This window comes from Dipodomys merriami, unplaced genomic scaffold (genome assembly GCF_024711535.1).
Source record: "Dipodomys merriami isolate MVZ:Mamm:240054 unplaced genomic scaffold, mDipMer1.0.p SCAF_9, whole genome shotgun sequence".
In the NCBI taxonomy this organism is placed as follows: domain Eukaryota; kingdom Metazoa; phylum Chordata; class Mammalia; order Rodentia; family Heteromyidae; genus Dipodomys; species Dipodomys merriami.
The window spans coordinates 18,159,606-18,186,850 of NW_027206512.1; positions in this window are offsets into that span (position 1 = coordinate 18,159,606).

Below are 27,245 nucleotides of genomic sequence, written 5' to 3' on the forward strand. Positions count from 1 at the left end.
GTGACGTACAGAGGGGTTACAATTACATAAGTCAGGTAATGAGTACATCTCCTTTTTAACAGTGTCACTCGCTCCCTCATTCTCTCCCAGTTTTTGTCTTCCTGACTTCCCTCCCCACCCCGCAAGTTGTGTAGCTGATTTCCAACATAATGTCTAGTAGATTTCACTGCTGAATTAGTTCTTGTAGGGAACAAATGATTGGCTCTTTTTTCCTAATCCAATATGCTAATTTGTATCTAAACTGGAGAATTAATATTAACAGTCAAGGTTATTATTGAAAGGTATATTGTATTTCCTTTCATTTTGATTATTGTAAGGTTTGCTTCTTCCTAAACTTCATTTGCTCATCTACTTATCTAGGGAGAGTGATGTTTTCCTGTGTTTTCATCATTTTCTACATCTCCCTCTTCTGTGGGTGGGATTCCTCTGATTCTTTTGGCAATTCTGACTTAATGTTAAAAATTCCTTCTGTTTTCATTATCATGGAAAATATTTATTTTTCCCTCAATTATGAAGGATACATTAAGTTAGGTAAGCAAGTTAATATTCACATTTTTCAGAGTTCAACATAGACTATTCTATACATAAGCTCCAAGCTTTTAGCATATCTATCCAAAACTATGCTATAATTTAAAGGGTTTTTTATATGACTTGGTATTTCCCTCTTGCAGCTACCTACGTTGTTTTTTGTATACTAAATTTGTTGTTTTTTTTAAACATAATGTGTTGTGGACACAAAGAAGGAAAGAAAGAAATTCTTTCTGATTTTTTTATGGAGTTTTAAAAAGCCTCCTCTAACTAGATGCTGTAGCTTTTCCCAAGATTTGGGATTTTTTTCATGTCTTTCTTGGGGTTCGAACTCATGTGTGGGGCACTGTCCCTGAACTTAATTACTCAAGGCTAATGCTCTACCATTTGAGCAACAATGCCACTTCTGGCTTTTGTTTTGGTTTGGTTGGGTTTTTTGGTGCCTAATTGGAGATAATCTCATCATGGACTTTTCTGTTCCATCTGGCTTTGAAATAAGATACTCAGATCTCAGCCTCTTTCGTAGCTAGGATTACAGGAGTGAGTCACTGGCCTCCTGCTAATAAACTACCTTTGAACATGCTTTCTATGTCTCTAGTTCATACCGCTCCTTCTATGATTCATAAACTTGAAGTTGTTTGTTTGTGATTCTGGAGTTTTATTTATCCCATCTTTCTTACGTTTTACTTATAATCACCTAAATGACCTAATTCATCTATCTTGTTATCATGTTCTGATATTTTGTCTTTTATTTGGTATAGTCTGTAAGCTTTTCTCCTGAGTTTTGATTTAACTTAGTGAATTCTTCTGTCCTGAATTTTTTTCAGGATTTCCAGAATTTTAATTTATTTTTTTTCAGGATTTGTAAATCTTTATTGAATTCATTTTTCCAATTATTTCACACAGCTGTTTGTTTGTATTCTCTTAGAATTTATATAGTATTTTTTCACATCCTATTTACTTTCACTGATAATTACTATAATATTTCTTTTGAATTCTTTAAGATTTCATCTACTTTACTATGTTGGAATCCAAGATAGTGAAATATTTGACTTTTAGGAAAGTCACATTGCCTTGTATTTTTTTTTGTTTTTAATGTATGTTTCTTATTTTTTGAATTAGGATTTATCAGTCATTGATTAGATATGTTAGTTACCTTTAACCTTTCAGAAGTATTCTCTGGAAACGGAGGTATGGTTCAAAGTAGTAGAGCTGCTAACCTTAAACACAATGCTCAGGGACAGCACCCAGGCCCTGAATTCAAGCCCCAGGACCACCACAATACAAACTAAAAAGCTCACAATAGTATTCTCAATATTTACATAGGCCTGGAAGTGGCAGGGCTGATGTGCAGTTTCTTATCAGTTGACTGGAGTGGTAGCTAGCAATCACACAATGGCCCACTTGCTTAGACACCAAGCCAAATCCCTAACACCAATCAGAAAGAAGAAAACTATCTAAAGTGTCTTACAGCTCCTGGTATGCAGGTTAATCCTGTATGTGGGCTAAGAGTAGGGCTGGCCAAGGGTCAGTGTTTCCTTTGGGGTTGCACTCACTTTAGAATTTCTTTCTTAGACTTGGAAAAAATTATAGTAAGTGAAGTAAGCCAGGCCCAAAGAAACGTATGTCCCGTGGTTTTCCTTATTTGCAATAACTAGTATAAATCTGGGACAAGCAGAAAAGGCCAAAAGTTCTGTACATATCACCATATAAGGTGATGTTAAGCAAAATGAACCCCCAAGATATGCACACAAATATCTTTTTTCTTTCTTGCTATTGTTTCTAACGTATTTATAATATACCAAGTGATTTTTTTCATTTCTTTGTATGTTCCTCCCCCACGGTATAACCTGTTTTCACTGTATTTGATGTTGGTGCCCTGCATCTTGTATATACACTTCTCTAATTCAGGGAGGAGAAGGGGAAAAAAGGGAGGAGAAGGGGAAAATAAACAAAAGGCTTAAATAAGGATACAGGTTGACTCATTGTAACAATGAGATGTACAACACATTATGTTGAAAACAAACTTTACAACTTCAGCAGGGGATGGGGGAGTGGGGAGGTGGAGAGGGGGGGTGTTGTGGAGGTGGGAGGGAAGGGATGGTAGGGGAAAAACAAAGGAGGAGGCAACAATGCTTGATATAAACTATACTCATTACCTTGCTCATTTAACTGTAACCCCTCTGTACAGTATTTTGACCATAAAAAACGTACCAAAAAAAGAGAATTTCTTTCTTTACATACAGGGAGCTGTTGCTCTGCCTCCTACTATTCAAGCATGTTCCTATTTGTTCCACAGGCCCCTCAATTTGTGCTCCGATGTTTAGAATGTGTCCAGGCTTAGACATAACTGAGTGGGTCGCAATAAGGGAGTTAATAGTAATACTAACATCAAATTCTGGATGGAGGGGAGAAATGACAGATTCAGACACTCTACTACTAACATCAGTGCTGTCACCATTTTTTTAAAGTTTAATTCCAGACTTTTTACTTTAACTTATGTTTTAGGAAATAATTCAAAATAATCTTCATTGTTTAGAATAGGGAACTGAGCTATAAACCAAACTTTGAAGGTAAAGCAGTATTCAAATTGAGTATTGAATCAGTGTGGGAAACCTAGAATATGTGTTTATCTTCTCCATTCCAAATTTTTTTGGGGGGGAGGGGTACGGTCATGGGCCTGAAATCTGGGCCTGGGCACTGTCTCTCAGCTCTTCAGCTCAAGGCAAGTGCTCTACCACTTGAGCCACAGTGCCGCTTCCGGTTTTTTTTTTTTTCTGCTTATGTGGTGCTGAGGAATCGAACCCAGGGCCTCATGCATGCAAGGCAAGCACTCTACCACTGAGCCACCTTCCCAGCCCTCCATTCCAAAATTTTTAACATGACAGGGAAAGAATGTTCTGTAGTGTTAGATATGTAATTAATTGTTAATTCAATGTAATTCAATGATAGAGTTCTTTCTTACCATGATAAAAGTTTGAAAAGATAAAAGGCAAAAAAATAGCAAGTATATAAGAAAATAAAAGCAGATAGACAATTAATAGAAAAGCAATAGCATAGAATGTCACTACTCAAAATTTTATAGAAGACAGAAAAATGGTTGAGGTATTATATCATTATGAATACTCCACATAGAGTATTTATAAAAATCAGATAATTGGAGCCAGGCAGAGGTGGCTCACGCCTGTAATCCTAGCTACTCAAGAGGCTGACATCTGAGCCTGGGCAGGAAAGGCCATGAAATTCTATGTCCAATAAACTACCAGAAAACCAGAAAGGGTGCTGTGGTACAGCACTAGCCTGGAGCTGAAGAGCTGAGGGACAGTGCTCAGGCCCAGAGTTCAAGCCCCATGACTGACAAAAAAAAGTAAAATCAGATAATTGTTTTCTTACATGGTTTAAAACACATGTTGTTGGGATAACAAAAAGGGGGATAGAAGAAATATTGGAAAATATTGCCTAGCAATTTATAAAATTGGTTTTAATTGATTTAAAGATTCAGGAAGTCTGACAAATCTCAATTAAGACAAAGAAATCCTGTCCTAGCCACATCAGAGACAATTGTTCTATAATCCAAATATAAAGAATCACAACAAAAGAACACATTTGGAGGGGCTTGAAAAAGGGAGAATCTCACAAAATTTACTGTCTAGAATTTGGAAGCCAGAATTATAGAAGCAAGAAGACATTAATTTTGCTAAAAAGAACTGGGTATCAGTGGTCATGCCTGTAATCCTAGCTGCTTAGAACCTGAGATCTTAAGATTACAATTCAAAGCCAGCCCAGGAAGGAAAACTCATGAGTAAACTTCTTACCTCCAATTAACCATCACAAAGCCAGTAGAGGAACTGTGGCTCCAGTGACAGAGCACTGACCTTGAACACAAAAACTCAGGGACAGCACCCAGGCCCTGAGTTCAAGCCCCAGAGAGAAAGAGAGAAAAAGAGAAAGAGAGAGAGACAGACAGACAGACAGACTGTCAGAGACAGGGAGATGTTAGAAGCCAGACACAGTGGTTCAACCCTATAATCCTAGCTACCTGGAAAGCAGAAATCAATGTATCACAGTTTAAGTCCAGTTATTCTTTAAAAAAAAGTTCATTAGATGATAATCCAAGAAGTCCAAATATTCTAAAATATATATTAGATACATGATGATCAGAAAAGAGAAATGGAGGAAAAAATCCTGTCAAATAATAAAACATCAAATGCTAATAAAAGAATAAAGATTTTACATTTCAAAAGTTTCATTAAAGAATAAAAGACAAAGAAAAAATGTTCATTAGATATTTCAACCATTGGCTAGATACAAGATTTAGATAGAGCTTGTCATCCTAGCTATGAGGAAGTAAAACAGTTAGCACAGTGGCACACATCTGCCATCTCATGTACACAGGGAAGCATAAATAAGAGGATTGTAGTAAAGGCTGGCCTGGGAATAAAGCAAGACCCTGTCTTGGAAATAGCCAACATAAAAACAGCAGTGGTTGAGTGCTTACCCGGCAATTGTACGGCTCTGAGTTAAACCACCTGTATAACTTCCCCTTACCCCAACAAAAATATTGCTGAGCCTAGCTTAATCAGAGTACATGACACCATACAAAAATACAGATTTACAGAAAATATTGAAGAACTGCCAAAGCTATAGGTAAACATAATACTATTTTTTCTGTGTTTTTAAGTATATAAACCTACTGTGTTTAATAAAATTATTGATATCATTTCAGTTTTAATTCTTTTCATGTTTTCTTATTTTCTTTGCCCTTTGTCTATTAACACATTACATTTTAAAATGCTATTCTAGTATTTCGACTGATTTCTGTATTTCTGATATCTTAATGGCTTTTCCAGAGGTTTCAGTGTGTATTTAAATCTATCCAGTGTGTGCTTTAAAATTGTTTACCTGTAAAGTGAGTGACTAAACCATACAAATACCTTTTAGTTTCAAATTTCTAAGATTCAGTTTCCTCAAATTAATGCTTTACATCAAGTTACTAGTACTTTAAATATTTTGTCTTTCTTTGTTTTCATTGTTATCATATGGGTGATGTACCAAGAGCTGTTACCTAAGTCAGGTAATGAGAACATTTCTTTTTAGATATTACCACCCCTTCCCTCATTCTCTCTGTTTTGCCCTCCTATCCCTACCCATAAGTTGTATAGTTCATTTCAACACCTTACATATTGACTAAGCATTTAGCTAAGCACAAATCATTCACCAAAGCTGTTTTTAGGATGACCTTAAGCTTGACAATATGGAGAAGGTAAAAGAAAATTACTTCCATATGTACATGTACATGTATATTTTTGATTCTTTTAGAATAAGAATTCTTTGTCATTTCTCAATTTGGAAGAGGAATCATAGCTTCAGTTGAATTCCAATAATTTCCAGAATCAAGTATCTGAAGAAGCACTAAACAGACAGCTTACATGTTCTTTCCTGACTCTGTTATGATCTATGCTTATTAAACATAGCTGGTCAAGGGATCACCCTGTCAAGCTCATGGGATCATCTTTCAGTAAACTCCTGACATATGCTAGTCATTGGTCACAAGGTCAGATGAACAATTGTGTATGGACATGTTGTCCCAAATTCATCACTAATAGAAAAACAATTCACAAAGCACATACAACTTGTCACGGGCTAGCATCATCATTTGTTTTCTGTATAAACACAAGACATCAAATGAAGTTTCTGGTGCTCTCAGCATATGCTGTTAATTTCAATCTTCTTTGATTCAATACTCTCCCCAAATTTTACATCCCTGCCACTATCATTGTGCATTTCAGTAATTAATAGCTCTTTAATCTTGTTGCTCTTTAGGGAAGAATTGTGGAGTATAAACCTTAAAATTCATGCATTTGCAAGTCTTTCAAATGTGTGACCTAGAAGTATTCTTTTTTTTTTTTTTTTGGTCGTGCTTAAACTCTGGGACTGGGTGCTGTCCCTCAGCTCTTCAGCTCAAGGCTAGCACTCTAACACTGAACCACAATGCCACTACTGGTTTTCTGGTGGTTTATTGGAGATAAACACCATATTGAAAATGAACTATACAACTTGCGGGTGGAGACAGGAGGGAAAAACTGGGAGAGAGCAAAGGAAGAGGTGGTAGACAAAGTCTTAACTGCCTAGATTAACAATAAAGGAAAGGAGACTGAGTTCAGGGTATGTTGGAAGCATTAACAAATGCTCAGCTTTGCAAGAAAGGATAGATGCATAGAGTTGTAGGACTCAAGAAGGGTATAAACCCCTGCTAATGTGTAACTTGACAAAATTAATTTCTGAATGGGCAGCAAACATTGGTAGTGGCTTTTCTTAACATTTAGTAGTGCATTAGCACAAAACAACTAGCAGATCTTATGTGACCAGGTATACCTGCAACCTTATATCTACTCTTTGTGGCTCAAAGCAGTAAAAAGTATTTCCAAATGATTGAGGTAAAAACTTTCTCTGTGGAAACATGTTTAATTCTGGGCCTGATTTATCTAAGTTTTGTGACTATGCTTTCATTCATTGTCCCAGCATGGTGAGAAAATAAGAAATGAAAATTGAAGACAATGGAAAAATGAGAAATGGATCCATTTCTCGTTCAATTGGCATTGTCCAAGAGTTGAAGTGCAAATACTAATTAGTATTCAGAATTGAATATGGAAATTATCTTCAAGAAACCAAACTGTGATTTGGATTGGTTTGTCATTTGAACCTGTAAGTGTATTCAAATCCTAAAAGTCTCATTTCAAAGGAAAGAGGATAAAAAAGAAAGCATGTGTGTTCTGATACAGTAGGAAAAGTATTTACATAAAGCAGGGTAAGAGAAGAGTCGTTTTTAATGGAGTGTTGGGCATGAGGAAGGCAATGGTGTGTGGGAGATTGCCTTAAGATCACCATCTCCCACTAGAATTTCACAAGTTCACATCTTTCCTACTTGTTAGCATATTTTGCCAGATAAAACGAGGAACCAGACCTTCACACCTTCCAAACTTGAGACAGTAGACTTCATGCCTCTTTGCAGTTCAAGGTCCCCTGTATTTAAGTCCTACGGAACTCCTGTAGGGTTTTCCTCACTTTTCTTCCCCAAAGTCCAGCTCTTGTAGACACCAGCTTGACACTAGTTGTATCTATAATGAATGAGGAGGAGGGGAAAGACCACACTCTTGGTCACAGTCATGAAAAACTCCATTGAAATCTTTTTAAAGGGGAATTTGACCTCATGCGCACACTATTCTTTGTTCACATTTCTCTCTGTACTACCCACCAAGATTGAGTAACACAAGATGCTCATGAAAGTTGAACACAACAGAGCACAGGAATATCCAAACCTCTATTTCGTTATCATTATAAATTCTGCTTCCTCAGAATTTCTGATTTTCCTCTGCCTAGCAACATAAAGACAGTGAAAGAGACTTTTGGTGACATTCCCTTTGTTTAATGAAGCTTGGCTTTATGGGCAAGTGCCTTGAACTGCCGTTATTATCTGCATGAGTGAATAAGGGCTGAGGGTCCAGGTCTGTGCAAAGAGTTTTATTGCAAATAGGCACATTGATCATTCATAATCAGACCTACCAGGTCAGCAGTGTTGCAGTGCCAGCAGGCTCTGAAAGAGCTGACCAAGGGAGCAGGAGTGCTTGTAGATGAGCATACTATTTAAGCAGATTTTCTTTTTTGTTTCTTCTGACCAAGTGGAAGTGAGAATCAAAATACATTTGAACTATAGCCCATAAAACTAATCACAGAGTCACCTCTGTCCACATGAAAGTTCTCTGTGTTTCCAGAACCTTGCTTCTTTGAAGAATATCCTTCAAATTCACATTTGAAGTTACTTTTAGAATGAAGCATTGACTAAATATCAGTATTTGAAACTTGAGAGTGAATATGAAACCAAACATTCCTTTCTTCATCATTTTTCTGCTAAGTAAGTTTTGAGACATATTTTATGTTTAAAAATGTTTTTAAAATGCAGCTTTGTGTCCATTATTGTAATACTTGTAAGCCTGATGAGCATAATCATGACCCTCAAAGAGATCTTTCTTTCACAGCATTGTCTATGTAGATCATCAGTACCATCACACAAGACCAGTGAAAAATGAATACTTCAAGCTGGGCGCTGGTGGCTCATGCCTGTAATCCTAGCTACTCAGCAGGCTGAGATCTAAGGATCACAGTTCAAAGCCAGCCTGGGCAGAAAAGGTCATGAAAGGTCATGTCTAGAAAAGCAACTCAATGCTAATAACATTTACTAAATATCATCCACTAAATTACATATCATACATTTTAAGAGAGCTCAATCATTTTAATATTTTATACCTATTAGGTCATTTAAAGTACCGGATCACCTACCATTTAATATTAACCATTGCAACAAGTATGAGACCTAGAGTTCACTACTAAGAACAACATATATATATTACATAAAGTTAGCCACCATAATTTTCTGGAATGAAAAAAGAAAAAAAGAAATTTGACTGCAAGTGTACAATCAAGTTTAAAGTGACATAATGATTTCCTACATGGACATTGATTATAGGAGAGGCAAGGCCCTCGTGTCTAAGAGAGATTTGTAGACATTGCTACCTCTGATAGCACAGTCTGAGTTGCTGCTGTGGTAGGTTTGTCCAATGGGTAACAGGTAATAAGAATGTACTAATGACATAACTATTTCTCATGTTCTTTTCAGAGGAGAATATCCATCTCTTTTACAAACAGCTAAATATAGAAGTAGTACTTTAAACCCTCTCGCAACTCCCTACCCTCATGTGAAGACTGATAAAACTAATAAATCTGGGATAAGTATAGGAGTATAATTGGCACAGTATCTTCTGAATCCCTGCCTTTCGGCACTCGTTTGCTTCAGGATGCTTGCTTTCAGGCCTCATTTCCCCTGTGGGTGTTTATGATAGCCTGTCCTTCTGGGAAGAAAGTAAAGATAAAAAACAACTATCACATTAGCAGACCCTCTGTGGACATAGACTTGAGGTGATTGTCACAAATTCCAGGCTGCTAGGAGTACCAATGATTTGTATTTGTTGTATTAATGTGTACTGGCTCTCAGTTATTTCAAAACTTTCAAAAAGAAAGACACAAACAGAATGGATCTTCTTTTTAAGTTCTTGTACTGATGAATTATGGGCTATAAAATTATATCAATTTAAAAACTAATATAAAAGTATTAGTAATTTAGCTTCTAAGATTACAATATCAAAATACTTTTCATTCTATTTTAGTCAAAAAAAATTGAACTATAAACTGATAAAATTTGTATCCATTTCTTGTCTGGAAAAGTTGTATCAGCACATTAAAAATCAATATAAATTTATCATTTGCAGCTTGAGATAGTAGATTAGTTGAGCTGGTTTCTCTTTTTATAACAGATTATGTTGCTATGAACAATTATTTTTCCCAGGCACACTGTATCTGAACCATAAAAAATATATTTTCATCTCTTTTCTTCTTCTTCTTCTTCTTTTTCTCCTTCTTCTTCTTCACCATCATCCCAATGCTTATTTGGGTTTTCAAAATATTTTCACTCATATTATTTCATTTGATTATTTTCAACTACTCTATATATTGGGTAGGACAAATAGTTTTACCCATGTATTGCTGAAAAGGAAACTCACAGCGGTTATATAACTTCTTCAAGATACTCAGCCTGTAGTAAAAAAAAAAATTATTCTAGTGTTCAAGTGTTCTGCCTCTTATTTATATAAAATATTTATATATTTGTTATGCTCCATTATATCATGTGCTGATAAAGGCAAGATTCACTGCAGGTGACTAAACCCATATGGTATGTTCTTTGTCTAATTTATAAGAACATATGATTCATATAATGAAAAATGCATATTGAGCTTCTAGCACATGATTAAAATAACAGTAATAAAAGGCTCTAAATATATAAATTAGATAGATGAATGGAAAAATGGGTGGGTGGATGAATGCATACACATATATTAGGTATAAAGACAGAAGAAAATGTATAGTTCCTAAGGCAAACAGGTATAGGAATACATAAACAACTAGAATATATGTTGATATGTACTATAAGACAAATATGTTACATGAGGGAAACAGGTAACAGAACAAATCATAGCACTACTTTTTAGATTATTGTGCATATATTGTTCAATAGACCCATTATAATGTCCTTTATGTTATAAAGAACTGGAAGTAATGAAGCATGAATGACCATTGTAAGGATTTTTTTCAAAGGAAGTTACCTTAGAATCCATAAAAATTAACAAAGAACCTTGGATTTCTAAAGCCCCAAGGAATTTGAATGTAAAATTTAACCCTACATGTTTTTTATTAGAACAGTGACATCCAGATGGGATGGAGGGCAGAGGGGAGACACATAATGTTTCACACACACACACACACACACACACACACACACACACACACACACACACACACACATTTAGTAGTAAAAGAAAGCATTGAAGTAAGGCATTAACCAGACACATTTCTAAACTTGACAGGAGTTACTGATGGAATAGCCCTTAAGATAAACAGTGCAATTGGCCTTATTTTGACCTGAGTTAGCTGCAGCTTTTAGCAGTGGGGTAGTTGGAGTTCTGTCATGCAAATGGCTTCTTGAACAAGAACAGAACACATTGTTTAAATTGCTCAAGCAAAGCTGGCAGTCAGTAATGACAAAGGGAATCTGCTGAATGGGTAGCAGGCAAAACTGGGAGGGGTTCTCTTTCAGAAATGGTGGGTGTTCCAGGAATTTACAGAGTGAATAAGACCTATGCTAGGAAAGACAGTGTATGAATCCAAAATACTTTGGCACTTTAATCAAACATGATGCTTAGGGGAAAAGCACAGTCTGCACCCCAACACCTGCTGGACCTAATGGACTCTGAAATGTTGTTTCAGAATTAATCAAGTCATTTAAAATCATAGCTGCAGTCTCCATTCACTACTCCTGTGCATAAATGTGCTGATCCCAATACTAATCCATGTCGGGTGACTTGAGCAATATATCACCATAATTGCCATTTTAAGGCTGCAAATTGGAGCTAAAATAACCAGATGCAAAAGAGATGGCCATATCATACTCTCAAGATGGATCTTCAAAGTTCAAGGAGAGTTCAAGCATGGGAGAAGCAATAGAAAGGGGTCAAGTGTAAGGGGATTGTTCATGTTCAAGAAGGATTAACTTTACAAATATATTGTTTCTGAGGTGGTAATTGTCCCATCTTACAGTTATTCATACCTCATTTACTCCTTGCATTCTTCTCAAGCATTTAATGAAATGAATTTGATTTTGACAAAATATTCTATTTCAAAATTGCCATTAATTTTCAAGATTGTTTTATTCTCCTCTAAATTGTCTGTTTTAAAGAGATAGAGTCTGGTTTAGGAAAATTTCATATTTTCCTAGGTAATCTGGCAAGAGTCAATGTTAAGTTCAGATATTTCCATCCTAGCTCAGTAAATTATATCATTGGCCTAAAAAAAGTCCACAAACATCTGAAACTCAAAAGTCCAGAATGGAGTTTTGTTCCATGTAATTAAGACTAAGCAATTCTTCCATTTATCTGTTACAGGGACAATAAAGTGTGTAGATTAAAGCCTACTGCATAGTTATTTGTATGTATCAAAACTGAGACAGATTTGCAACTGGTAGTTTCTGCAAGATATCGCTATTATATGATGCCTTAATTGATTGTCTAGTCTCTTAGAAATATTATAAAATATATTTTCATAAATAGCACAATATATTGACTCTATTCCCAAACTTAAGGTAGCCTCCTATCTGTTTAGTATTTCTTTATAAACCTAGCTTTTATAATAGCAAATGGCTCATCATTTCAAAAAAAAGAAACCTGACTAGTTTAACATCTCAAAAAACTTTTCAAGTGTTCTTTTTTAATAAATCGCTCTTCGTATGACTTATTCTTTACAAGTAAACATATTCTTTAATACCCAGCTGAGATGTCATCACTTCTTTCTTACCATCTACCCCAGAACAATTATTCTTTCTGTTTTTACTTTCCAATAGTAGAGGAGTAAAACTTCTATTGCAGAACAAGGTACAATATATTATTGGTAACTTTTGTGTGTGTATCACCTTCAATTTGACCTTGTACTAATAGAACCGGTCTGAAACAACATATCAAATATAGGCAAAAGCAATATTTAAATGTTACAAAGCAATATTAAAACTACAATTGTTTTTTACTAATATCATGATCCCAAATTAGCAACATATTAGAAAACATTATAGCTATTTATTTGTATTGGTCAATTTCTCTATTTACTATTCTCATTACCATAGGTGGGATAAAAATACTTGGCCAAATTTTTAAAATTGGATGAAGGTTTGAATCTTTAATTCTGAGTTCAGATAAAAGTAGAATGTAATAATCCAACTGCTCAAACTATTAATAGAGAGAAAATTATAAAGTTCAAGATGGGAATCTGTGGATGTTAGGGGATATTATATTCCATAAAGGAACAAAAATAAGGAAGATCATAAATTACAAAAGCAACATAACCCAAAAGACAAATGCAAATTATAAAGTATTAAGAAAGGAAAAAAGGTAAAATAAAGAATGTTATATCTAAAATAATGTCGTCAAAACTGATGTCAAAATATTTTAGCACTGGGGATCCTATATCACACTTCAGAAGCTGAGGAAGGAGGATGAAAAATTTAAGGCTAGCAGGGCTACATAGTGAGATACTTTTTAAATAATTACAAATATATATGTACATATACATATATATGTTAAGCCTCCATTTTGCATCAGATAATCTTAAATGAATATTTAAAATAATTACTCAGGGAAGTAAAATCGTATGGAAAGTTTCATATATACAATGCCATGTAAAAATGTCAATATGGTTAATATGTAGCAAATGTAACAGGTATTTGTCATTTTTAAGGATTTTTTTAAAACCTAGGTAAAATAATATTATTTTTATGTATATATATATATATATAATATACAATTTTGAAGTTTGCAATTTAAAAAATTGTATGACAATAGAAAGTAAAGCAAAACAACTGGGCACCAGTGGCTCACACTTATAATCCTAGCTACTCAGAAGATTCAGATCTGAGTTTGAAGCCAGCCCATGTAGATAAGCCCCTGAGACTTGTCTCCAATTAACCACGGTAAAAGTTGAATGTGTCACTGTGGCTCTAATGGTAGAGTGCTAGCCATGAGCAAAAAGGAGTTCAGGAATAGCACCCAGACACAGCGGGAAAAAGAAAGAAAGAGAGAGAGGGAGACAGAGAGAGAGAGAGAGAGAGAGAGAGAGAGAGAGAGAGAGAGGACAGAAAGAAGGAAGGAAGGAAAGAAGGAAGGAAGGAAGGAAGGAAGGAAGGAAGGAAGAAAGGAAGGAAGGAAGAAAGGAAGGAAGGAAGGAAGAAAGAAAGAAAGAGAGAAAGAGAGAAAGGGAGGAAAAGAAAAAGCTAAATAAATTGAACATCAATATTGAAACTTTTGTCATCAAAAGTTTTACAAAATATAAAAATCAATCTTTATACAATATAATGCTATAAAGATAAAACATCAAAATTTTAAATGGGAAAAAAATTTATAAGATTATTATTATATTTTCTTTTTTGCCAGTCCTAAGGGTTGAACTCAGGTCCTAGACACTGTCCCTAAGCCTCTTTGTGCTCAAGGCTAGCACTCTACCACTTCCAGCTTTTTCTCCATAGTTTATTGGAGATAAGAGTCTCATGGACTTTCTTACCTAGGCTGGCTTCAAATAGTGATCTTCAGATCTCCACAGGTCTCATACTTCTAATAAATAGTAAGTTACAAAGAAATTAGTTTTCTTCATCCCTGAACTATTAAAATAACTGGATAATTTATGAAACAATGGTCCTGAAGTAAGTGATTAGTTAATAAAACAGAATTGGTTTTGTAATGGTGCTAATAAACCACTAAGATAAAGTCTCCAAAATATGGTGGGAGGAAGAAAGAAATCAGATGGAATTCAGTGGAAGTCTGAAGAAGTCAACGAAGCTAGAGTTTTTTTTTTAAAAAAAAAAAAACTGTAGAAGACAGAATGCTCCAGAATTTTGAAGAAAGCCAATCCTTCCTCCCAAATGCAAGAATTTATGAGAACAGAATACCAAACTATCCAAAAGTAACAGAAAATAAAAAGCATTAGAAAGAGCAATTCCTAAGGCACACATTGAGGTAAGATTAGTGCCTAATCCTACAAAACAGAGGTGGGTTAAAAAAAAAACAACTTGGGGGGGAGGATTAGGTAGGGGGACCCAGGGGAGGATGGGAAGGGATGGGAAAGGGAAACAAAGGAGGAGGCTACAATGCTTGATAAGAAATGTACTCATTATCTTGCCCATATAATTGTAACCCTCTGTACAGTATTTTCACAATAAAAGAACAACTTACATTTGTGAGGAAACTGGAAAAGACTAAATGGCACCTGGCTATATGTCACAAAGCTGAAGAACAAGAACTATAAGGATCACATTTTTAAGAAATTTAATAAAATATACATGTATTTTTAAAAATTCAGAATGCAAAATATCCAGAACCCAGAAATAAAATATTCACAATATCAGAATGAAATTAAAAGATATGTAAAAATAACTTTAATAAATTAAGTCAAAAAAGGTATAATTTGATTATACAATAAATTAAAAAAGGCAGCTGTAACTATTTGGTAAGTTTAAGAAGTTGGAAGAAAAAATAGATGTATTCAATACAAAAGATAAATACATAAAAGTAACTCAAATGAATACAATTTGAACATATCTAAAGTGAAATATGTAACAGGTAGGATTAAGAAAATAAATATTGAACCAGGCGCCAGTGGCTCCTCTAGCCCTAGCTTCTCAGGATGCTGAGATCTGAGGATCGAGGTTTGAAGGCAGTCCAGGCTGGAAAGTCTGTAAGACTCTTATCTTCAATAAACTAATCAGAAAAAGCTAGAAGTGGCTGTGGCAAGCTTTAACCAAAAAGAAGTTCAGAGATAGCTCCAAAGCCCTGTTCAAACCACAGGACTGGGAAAGACAGAAAGACAGATAGACAGAAAGGAAGGAAGGAAGGAAGGAAGGAAGGAAGGAAGGAAGGAAGGAAGGAAGGAAGGAAGGAAGGAAGGAAGGAAGGAAGGAAGGAAGAAAGGAGGGAGGGAGGGAGGGAGGGAGGGAAGGAAGGAAGGAGGGAGGGAGGGAAGGAAGGAAGGAGGGAGGGAGGGAAGGAAGGAAGGAAAGAAAAGAAAGAAGGAACGAAGGAGGGAGGGAAGGAAGGAAAGAAAGGAAGGAGGCAAGGAAGGAAGGAAAGAAAGAAAAGAAAGAAGGAAGGAAGGAGGGAAGGAAGGAAAGAAAGAAAACACTGTACAAGAAAGAATGAATAATCCTAAAGATAAACACACACAAGAAAAGCTTTACAGAAGAAACATTTTATATAATATTTGAGAGCTAACTGATAAAGTATAATGTGTACTATAAATTCTGGCTCAACTACTAAACTAACAAAGCAAGCTGTCACAAAGTGATCATGAAACAACTGAAATCAAAATTGAAAAAGTGTAGAATACCTAGTAAAGCGAAAGAAAACAGCAAAAAGGATAACAAAGAAAACAAACAGAAAAAAGAGAGCATAAAATTAAACCTAACTATATAAATATAAATTGTCTACTAAAAGGTAGAGAACAGATAGAATAATTCCCAACTATAGGCTTTCCAAATAAAACATCACTTAGCACAATGATACATTATATTCAAAGTAGCAAAATATAATTATAACATAATAACACTAGTCAAATAAAGTAGGAGTTTTATTATAGTAGTTTTATTCATACCAAAGTAATTTGGGCAAAAAAAATAAAAATTAAAAAAGAATATCTTTAAAATAATAAAGAAGTTCGGGAGCTGGTGGTTCACACCTTTAATCCTAGCTACTCAGGAGGCTGAGATCTGAGGATTACAGTTCAAAGCCAGCCCAGGCAGGAAAGTCTGTGAAACTCTTATCTCCAATTAACCACCAGAAAAACCAGAAGGGGTAGTGTGGTTCAAGTGGTAGAGTGCTAGCCTTGAACTGAAGAGCTGAGAAACAGTGAGCAGGCCCAGAGTTTATGACCAACAAAAAAAAAAGTAATTCATTCATGAAAATAATATATTAAATATATGTGACATAACTTAAAAAATACTTACATTGAGTGGGTGAAAAAGAAAATACTCAACAAAAAATGCCTAGGCAGCCAAAAATATTTTAAAACTCTGTTCAATTGTATTAGTGAAACAAATAAAACAGCCAATTGGTAATATTTATCATCCCTAATTAGATATTTGTCCTAATTACAACAATTACCAATAAGAGTAAAATATGCCAAAACACTTTTTATATGCTGATGATAGAAATATAAATTAGAATGTTATTTCAAGATGGGAAGTGAGTAACACAAACTGAAGACTACAAATATAAATATTTTCATTTTCTTTTCTCTTAATCATATTCACCCGGCATTCTTATTTACAGGTTTCATTATCAATGTATTTATCGCAATGAATAGATGAAAACTTCAAAATTTCTAATATGATAAGCAGATAAACAAAAAGAAATTATGCTGTGGAATAATGATCATGAAATTTTTTAAATAATTTATTTCATAAGATGATCCCAAATTTATAAAGATATATGTCTGATGAGGGGGAAATGATGAGAGGTATTTCCCAAATATTTTGTATTTCTTTCTGAGTCATAAATTTGAATTGTTTGCTTTGCTTTTTCTAATATTTACTATGATAAATAACTAGGAATTGCTTTTTATGATTATATAATTAATGCTTCTTTTTCTTTTTCTTTTTTTTTTGGGGGGGTGTCCAGTCGTGGGGCCCGAACTCTGGGCCTGGGTGCTGTCCCTCAGCTCTTCAGCTCAAGGCTAGCGCTCTACCACTTGAGCCACAGCACCACTTCCGGCTTTTTTCTTTTTGCTTATGTGGTGCTGAGAAATCGAACCCAGGGCCTCAGGCATGCAAGGCAAGCGCTCTACCACTGAGCCACCTTCCCAGCCCTTATTTTTCTTTTAATGAAAATATTTCACTCAGGCATCTTTGATTAGCCACAGTCAGCCTGAGCGTAATGTTTCCTTTTTCCTCTGTTTCCTAAGCACCTCACATGGTGCATTACTTCATTTTCTCTGGTGTAATTGACATTGTTGGCTAACAAATCTGCCTTCCCACTAGATGGCTAGGTTAGAAGGGCTAAGGTATGTACACTGCACAGTCAAGCACTCCTTGACAGATGAATGGAAGTAAAAATAATTAAATAAAAGAACTAGCAGAAATTAGAGTTCACCTCAAGACCAGAAACATGCAGAAATTCATCAATGAAAAATGGGATAAGAAAGATTTCTTATTACAACATACCCTCAGACCCCACAAGGGTCAAGATGAATTATCTATTTGTCCTTTCTTTCTGCCCTCAAGCATTGTAAGCTAAGAGTCAGTAAATGTTTCCCTATCACTCACTGCTTTAAAAACAACAACGGGTCCTGGATCTTGAACTCGGGACCTGGGCCTGAGCATCTTTGTGCTCTAGGCTTACACTCTACTACCTGAGCCATAGCCTCTTCCTGGCATTTTCTAAGTAACTTATCGGAGATAAGAGTCTTGTTCCTTACCCTGGCAGGCTTTGAGCAGCAATCCTCAGATCTCAACCTCCTAAGTAGCTGAGCCACTGGTACTGAGACAACACCTCGGGAAGTTCCAATGGACTATGGTATATCATTACTTCAGTTCAACTCTGCTAATACTGGACAGGAAGAGAAGCACAGAACAACGGACATACACCCTAGAGTCAAAAGCTCTGGGACAAACATGTGTTCCCCATCATTCTCACTATACAATCTGGAGTATGTTACCTAAACCACAAAGTTACATATGTACATGTCTCCTCGTGTACAAAATAAGGCTGTTGTTAGGATTCAATGACATGATGCATGCAGCCTGTGATTAAAACAGTCTCTAATAAGGGCTACATAAGATACTCCTAAAGGAAAACATAAATATACTATACGATGTTTAAACTCGGGGCTTTGTGGTTGCTATACAGGAACGAACTCTACCACTTGAGTTATGACACTGGTATTTGGAAAATAAATCTTTTTTTTAAAGTAATTAATCCTGGAAGGCAGAGTTTAGGGGATTTGGGTTCTAGGCCAGCCCAGGCATAAATTTCACCAGACTCCATCTCAATCAACAGTTGCATGCCTGAAACCCCAAGGCTCAGGAAAAAGTACAATGAATGAGTGAGTGCAGTGGTGCACTCCTGCCAGTCCCACAGGAGGTACAAATAAGAAGTGGGTGGGGAAGGGGGGGGGAGTGTAGTTGTGGAGATGGGAAGGAAGGGATGGTGGGGAGAAAACAAAGGAGGAGGCAACAATGCTTGATAGGAAATGTACTCATTACCTTACTCATGTAACTGTAACCCCTCTGTACAGTGTTTTCACAATAAAAACTTATTTAAAAAAAAAAAAGAGGACTGTAGTCTGGCATGCCCCAGGCATAAAGCTTATGTGAAACTACCCCACACACCTAGGCGCTGGTGCAGTGACTCAAGTAGTAAAGTGCCTGCTTATCAAGTGTAATGTTTGGCAAAAAAGGAAAACATTAATTAATGTAAATAAATTTCCAGCACCTTCAGTTTTCATATGAGCACAAAAAACAGTCAACCTAATTCTTCTAAAGTACCTAAATACCAAATGCAAACACAAAAATTATGAATCTAAAGATATTATAGTTAGAACCATTTATAGTAAAAATACCTAATTATTCGTCACCCAAACAAATTTCATCAATTACAACCTTATACTTTCTCACAAAGACTGTCAACAAGGAGAACTAGAGTTTTTTTGTTTTGTTTTGTTTTGTTTTTTTAATTTTATTTTATTTTATTTGAGAACATACTGTACAGAGGGGCTACAATTACATGGGCAGGATAATGCATACATTTCTTACCAAGCATTGCAGCCTCCTCCTTTGTTTACCCTTCACCTCCCTTCCCAGCCTCCCCCTTCCCCCCACCCAATTATACCCCCCTCCCCCTCTACACCGACATTGTAAAGTTGGTTTTGACATGATATTTTGTACTTCTAATTGTTGCAACAGGTCCACCTGAATCCTTAAACGACTTGTTTGTCCCCATCTCCTCCACATGTTATACTGACATCAAATATAGTGAAAGCGGGGGTTACACTGTGGGGGAGGGACATACAAAGCAACAAAGAAATAATCTTATAATGCGTTAGAAACACATGCATGAAAGAAACGAAAACATTAAAATACATATTTAAGGGTTCATTTTCCTAACATCACATTATCTGACCTTTTCCGCTTGACTCATACCTATACTAGATATTGCAAATTAGGGAAACCATGGGACCTATGCTTCTTTGGGCCTGGCTTACTTCACTTAATATAATTTTTTCCAAACCTTTCCATTTCCTAACAAATGGGGAAATGTCATTCTTTCTGATGGAGGCATAGAATTCCATTGTGTATATATACCACATTTTCTTGATCCATTCATCTACTGAGGGGCATCTGGGTTGGTTCCATATCTTAGCTATGGTAAATAATGCTGCAATAAACATAGTTGTGCTGGTAGCTTTAGTGTGGTCTTGTTTGTAAACATTTGGGTAAATGCCCAAAAGTGGGATTGCTGGATCATAGGGGAGATCTATGTGAAGTCTTTTGAGGAACCTCCATACTGCTTTCCAAAGTGGTTGAACAAGTTTACATTCCCACCAACAATGAAGTAAGGTTCCTTTCTGTCCACATCCCCTCCAGCATCTGTTGTTGTTAGAGTTCTTGATTTTTGCTGTTCTAACTGGAGTGAGGTGATATCTCAATGTTGTTTTGATTTGCATTTCTTTTATGGCAAGGGATGTTGAACATTTCTTCATGTGTCTATTGGCCATCCTTCTTTCTTCTTCAGAGAAGCTTCTCTTTAAGTCTTTCGCCCACTTATTTATTGGGCAGTTGTTTCTTTGGGGATTTGTTGTTGGGTGGTTTAATTTTTTGAGTTCCAAGTATATTTTAGATATGAGACCCTTGTCCGTTGTATGGCTAGTAAAGATCTTCTCCCAATCGGTGGGCTTTCTACTGATCTTGCTACCTATGTCATTTGCCCTGTAGAAGCTCTGCAACCTTATGCAATCCCATTTGTCCAACCTTTCTTTGATTTGTTGTGCTTCCGGGTCTCTATTCAGAAAATTTCGGCCTGAGCCAAGGAGACCTAGGGTTTCTCCTATTCCATCCTGTAATGTTTTCAGAGTGTCTGCTTTGAGTTCAAGGTCTTTGATCCATTTGGAGTTGATTCTGGTGCAGGGTGATATATAAGGATCTAGCTTTAGTTTTCTACATGTAGTTAACCAATTTTGCCAGCACCATTTACTGAAGAGGCTGTCTTTCTTCCAATCTATTGTTTTAGCTTCCTTATTGAAGATTAGATGGCTATAGGTCTGTAGGTTCATTTCTGGGTTTTCAATTCTATTCCATTGGTCCTGAGGTCTGTTCTTATGCCAATACCAAGCTGTTTTGATTACTATGGCTTTATAGTAGAGTTTGAAATTTGGTATTGATATTCCTCCAGCAGTGTTCTTTCCGTTCAGGAGCATTTTTGCTATTCGGGTTCTTTTATTGTTCCATATGAATTTTTGGATTGCCTCTTCTATTTCCTTGAAGAATGAGGGTGGAATTTTGATAGGTATCGCATTGAATTTGTAGATAGCCTTGGGAAGTATTGCCATTTTCACGATGTTAATCTTGCCAATCCAGGAGCATGGGAGGTTTTGCCATTTTTTAAGTTCTGTGTTGATTTCCTTTTTCAAGATTTTAAAGTTTTCATCATAGAGGTCCTTCACTTCTTTGGTTAAGTTAATTCCTAGGTATTTTATTTTTTGTGGGGCTATTACAAATGGAGTTGCTTTCCTAATTTCAGCCACACTTTTCTCATTGTTGGCATATAGAAAAGCCATTGATTTTTGGGGGTTAATTTTATAACCTGCTACTTTGCCAAAGTTTTGAATCAGCTTGAGTAATTTGGGAGTGGAGTCTATGGGATTCTTTAAATACAAGATCATGTCATCTGCAAAGAGGGAGAGTTTTATTTCTTCTTTCCCTATTTGGATCCCCTTTATGTCTGCATCTTGTCTTATTGCTGTAGCTAGGCATTCTAATACTAGATTGAAGAGAAGTGGAGAGAGTGGGCATCCTTGTCTTGTTCCTGAGTTAAGAGGAAATGGCTTTAGTTTTTCACCATTGAGTATAATGCTGGCTGTAGGTTTGTCATATACAGCCTTTATTGTATTGAGGAATGATCCATGGATTCCTAATTTTTCCAGAACCTTCATCATAAAGGGGTGTTGGATCTTGTCAAATGCTTTTTCTGCATCTATTGAGATAACCATGTGGTTCTTATTCTTGCTCCTGTTGATGTGATGAATAATATTAATTGATTTGCGTATATTGAACCAGCTTTGCATCCCTGAAATGAATCCTGTTTGATCATGGTGTATGATTTTTTGGATGAATTGTTGAAGTCGATTGGCCAAAATTTTGTTGAGAAGTTTTGCATCAATGTTCATCAAAGAAATGGGTCTATAGTTCTCTTTCTTTGATGAGTCCCTGCCTGGTTTTGGGATGAGGGTTATGATGGCTTCATAGAATGTGTTCGGTAGTGAGCTTTCTCTTTCAATTTCATTGAAGAGTTGGAGGAGTATTGGTGTGAGCTCTGCTTTGAAGGCCTTGTAAAATTCCGCTGTAAAACCATCTGGTCCTGGACTTTTCTTAGCTGGGAGGTCTCGTATTGCTGTTTCTATTTCAATTCTTGATATGGGCCTGTTAAGCTGGTTTAACTCATCTTGGTTTAGTTTTGGCATGTCAATATTTGCTAGGAAAAGGTCCATTTCTGTCAAGTTCTCAAACTTATTAGCATAAAGTTTTGAGAAGTATTCCCTTATAATGTTCTGAATCTTGGTTGTTTCCGTGGTGATGTTTCCATTCTCATCTCTGAGTTTATTAATTTGGGTGTGTTCTCTCCTTTTTCTGATAAGGTTTGCTAAGGGTCTGTCAATTTTGTTAAGTTTTTCGAAGAACCAACTCTTTGTTTTGTTGATTCTTTCTATAGTTTTTTTGGATTCTAATTCATTTAATTCTGATTTAATTTTGATTATTTCTTTCCGTCTACTGGATTGGGGTTTATCTTGCTGCTCTTTTTCAAGGAGGTTTAGATGTGTCATTAAATTGTTAGTTTCAGATCTCTCCAATTTGTTGATGTAGGAGCCCAGAGCTATAAACTTGCCTCTGAGTACTGCCTTTGCTGTGTCCCAGAGGAGCTGGTAATTTGTGTGTTCATTTTTGTTGAATAGCATGAACATTTGAATTTCCTTTCTAATCTCTCCCATGACCCACTCATGATTCAGCAGTGTGTTGTTCAGCCTCCATGTGATACCGGACTTTCTTTGGTGGCTTTTGGTGTTGAGTTCTAATTTTATTCCCTTGTGGTCAGAGAGAATGCAAGGTATAACTTCAATGTTTCTGAATTTTGACAAGTTTGCTTTGTGGCCTAAAATGTGGTCTATTTTAGAAAACGTTCCACGTGCTGCTGAGAAGAACGTGTATTCTGATGCTGCTGGGTGAAATGTTCGGTAAATGTCTGTTAAGTCTAGTTGATCTATGCAGCTGTTTAGATCTGCGGTTTCTCTGTTGAGTTTTTGCCGAGTTGATCTATCTAGTGGGGAGAGTGGTGTGTTAAAATCCCCAACAATTAATGTCTTTGGATCTATATGGGATTTGAGGGAAAGTAGTGTTTCTTTGATAAATTTGGGTGCTCCATTGTTTGGCGAATAGATATTTAGAATTGTAATATCCTCCTGAAGGAGAGATCCTTTAATTAGTATGTAGTGACCTTCTTTATCTCTTCTCACGAATTTTAATTTGAAGTCTATTTTATCTGATATTAGGATTGCAACTCCTGCCTGTTTATGAGGGCCGTTTGCTTGGTAGATTTTGTTCCAGCCTTTAACATTGAAAATGTGTTTGTTTTTACGGGCAAGATGTGACTCCTGCAGGCAGCAGATAGAAGGGTCTTGTTTTTTAATCCAACTAGACAGTCTATGTCGCTTAATTGGAGAGTCCAGTCCGTTAACGTTAAGAGATAGGACTGAGAGGTATTTGGGAGTTCCTGCCATGTTATCCACCTTCTTGGGGGCTGCGAAAACTGGGTTCTTCCTAAGGTTCTTGGATTCTCAGTTTGGGTGCAGTTTCTTGGCCTTTGTTGCGGTCTTGTTGGTTTTCTATGTGTAGGACATCTTTAAGAATCTTTTGTAGGGCTGGTTTGGTGGAGATGTATTGTTTCAATTTTTCTTTGCTATGGAAGGTTTTTATTTGGCCTTCAGTTATGAAGGAGAGTTTAGCTGGGTACAGTATTCTTGGTTGATAGTTGTTTGTTTTTAGGGCATGTCATACGTCATTCCAGGCTCTTCTTGCTTTGATTGTCTCTGCTGAGAAATCTGAGGTAATTCTAATTGGTTTCCCTTTATAGGTGATTAACCTTTTCTCCTTGACAGCTTTAAGGATCTTTTCCTTGGTCTGGGTTGATCCTGTGTGGATTATAATGTGACAGTGGGATGTCCTATTCTGGTCTGGTCTATTTGGGGTTCTAAAAGCTTCTTGTATCTGAATAGGCCTATCTTTTTGTATGTTTGGGAGGTTCTCTGCTAGGATCCTGTTAAACAAATTTCCTAGACCATTAACTTCTGTTTCTAGGTGCTCCTCTACACCCATTATCCTTAGATTGGGCCTTCTGATGGTGTCTTCCAGGTGTTGGATAGACCTGTCATATTTCTTGGACTTGTCTTGGATGGTTGTATGTTCTTTCTCTATAATATCTAGGCTGTCTTCAATCCCTGAGATTCGATCTTCTGCATGGTCTAACCTGCTGTCAAGACTCTCTACTTTGTTTTTTATCTCTTTTCCTTCTAATTGGTCAGCTTTGATGGGTTCAAGTTCTTTGTTGAAACTCTGTTTTAGGTCTTGTATGAATTTCTTTACTTCCTTAATTTGGTGTTCAGTGTTTGTTCTCAAATCACTTAGTTGATTGGTTATGGTTTCTTTGGACTCCCATTCCTTCTGTTGGGTTCCATTCAGCATTCCCTTTGTGGTCTCCCTGACTTCCTTCAGCTCTTTGTTAATGGATTCCATGAATGCCTTTAGTGATCTTTGTGTATTCTCTACCTGGTCTCTCAATTCCTGAATTACTCTTTGATTAGCTTCCTCCCATCTGTGGGATTCCTGCAGTTCTCTTTCTTCCCATTCGTGGGATTCCTGCAGTTCTCTTTGAGTGTTCTCTGCCTGCTCACGCCATTCCTCCCTTTCTCTTTGAGTATTCTCAAGTTGTTCACGCAAATCCTGTATCAGTTTTTGAGTAGCTTCCTCACGCTTATGATATTCCTGTATAAACTTCTGGGATGCCTCCTCTCTCTCCCTATCACGCTCATACAGAGTCCTTTGTAAGTTGTCAAACTTCTCATTTATCATGTTTGCCACCAGTGTTTGTAGAGCTATTTGGGAACTCTCCTCTGGATTATTCTTTATCTGTTCTAATCCCTGATTATCAAGATTGGGAATTGAGATACCTGAATTTGCCATTTTTCTTGTGCTTTTCCGGCTTACTCGGCCCATTTGAGATGAAGATTGCACCAGTTTTGTGCTAGAACACTATCTTAAGGCAACCATCAACCAAAGTTTGCGTTTGTACAGTCAATAGTCTACAGATACAATCTAGTTCAACAGATACATCTATTCAACATCAAACAACTATATGTTAAAGGACTTCGAACCGCAGAAAAGAATTTGGAAAACCAGAAATTATTAGGATTAGGGAGAGATGTGGGTAAAAAATAGGAATAGATTGGTGTGGGGAGGCACAGGGAGAGTTAACTATGTCCTAATCACAATGCAGGAAATGGGTTGGGTAGGATGCAAGTAGAGAGAGAGAGAAAAAGAAGAGACGGAAAGGGGAATGAAGAGAGACCAGAAAAAAAATAGAAACATAAAAATTAATGTTATTATAGAGGTTAAAAGACCGTCTATTTAGAGAGGAATGTGAATATGTTCAGAGAAGGGGAGGGACATAGAGGAGATGTGAAAAACTTTAAGGATGGGAAAGGGAGAAGAAAAGATCAGAAGTTCAGTAGAGCTAGACAAAAAAACAAAAAGATAATTAAGAAAGAAAGAAAAAGAGAAAGAAGACAAGAAAAGAAAGGAAAACGCTCATTCACATATTCCTAAAATAAAAATTATAAGATGAGAAAAAAAAATGTTACTGGAAAACAATTATTTTTTCAGAAGAGGCAAAAATTAAAGATTAATAAAAGTTTTAGAAGGGAAAAAATTTATATATATATATATATATATATATATATATATATATAAGGTAACAAAAAACAAAAAACAAGCAAAAAAAAAGAAAAGAAGAAGAAGAAAAAAAAAAGAAAAAAAGTCTTTTGATTTTTTTTTGGGGGGGGGAGGAGTGGGAAGAATCCTGTATCTCCCTTTTGTCTGTAACCAGTCTCTTGTTGGAGTCTCTGGTCAGCTTGAGGTCCTGTGGCTTGATTGGTTGGAAGAGGCAGAAAAATGCTCTGCTTTACCCAAGATTTTGAGATCCCCCTCCCAGGTTAGTTTTCTGGGAGGGTGATCTGCTTTGAGAATCACAAAAGAGGGGGATGTGGTGATGAGGCTAGGTTCTGGGTAGAGTTGAGGCCTTTCAACAAACAGTAGCTTTTCCCTGGGGCTATTTTGTGATAAAGCTCACAGCGCCCAGCCTGGAGCCATTCTCAGGGTTTCTGTTTTTCAATTGATTGTGGTGGCTGCTAGAGGGAGGGGCAGCCTCTGGCTCTGGTTACCCAGTGAGGCAAGGCACTCCAATGGCTGGCGCCTGAGCTGGGTGACTTTTCCCTGGATGGAGCTGAGTCTGGCAGGTCACTTCACCGTTAAGTTCTTGTGACCTGCTAAATGACTCGTTTTATTCCAAGGTCTGAGCTGGAGCTAGCAGCTCCTCCGAGCTTTGTCGGTATCCAAGATGGAGATCACCGGTGCTGGGGGGGGAGGGGTGGCCTTCCCTCCTCTGCTCCCTGAGAAGGAGTGAGGACGTCGGGCTTGTACTCACACCGAGTCTTGGATCCTGGGTCGTCTCTGGTCTGCAAACAGCAGGATGAAGATGTCCGCTCCTTGTCGGTTCTTGTTGGTGTTGAGTAGAATCCACTCGTCCGCTGCGTCTGGCTCCTTCGTCCCGGACTCTCTGTGTCTCAGGTATGACCCCGCGGCGGTGGTCGCCGCCGCGACCCTGCCGCCGCAGTGGCAGCTGATGTGTTTCCTTGGCTTCCCCTCTCTTGACTAACTCTCTGTCCTGTGATGGCACACTTGGTGTGATTCTCTGGCTTAGGACTGTTCACTGGAACTCTAAAACTGCTTTCTATGCGAGAGCTTGTTCAGATTCCAGCTTCTCCTCCGCCATCTTCCCGGAACTCCCCTCAGAACTAGAGTTTTTCCTATTCCTCCCTGTAATGTTTTCAGGGTGTCTGCTTTTACTTTGGGATCTTCAATCCATTGAAGTTGATTCTGGTGCAGGGTCATCTACAAGGATCTAATTTTAGTTTTCTACAGGTGTTTAAACAATTTTACCAACATCATTTACTGTCTTCTTCCATTCTATTTTTTTTGG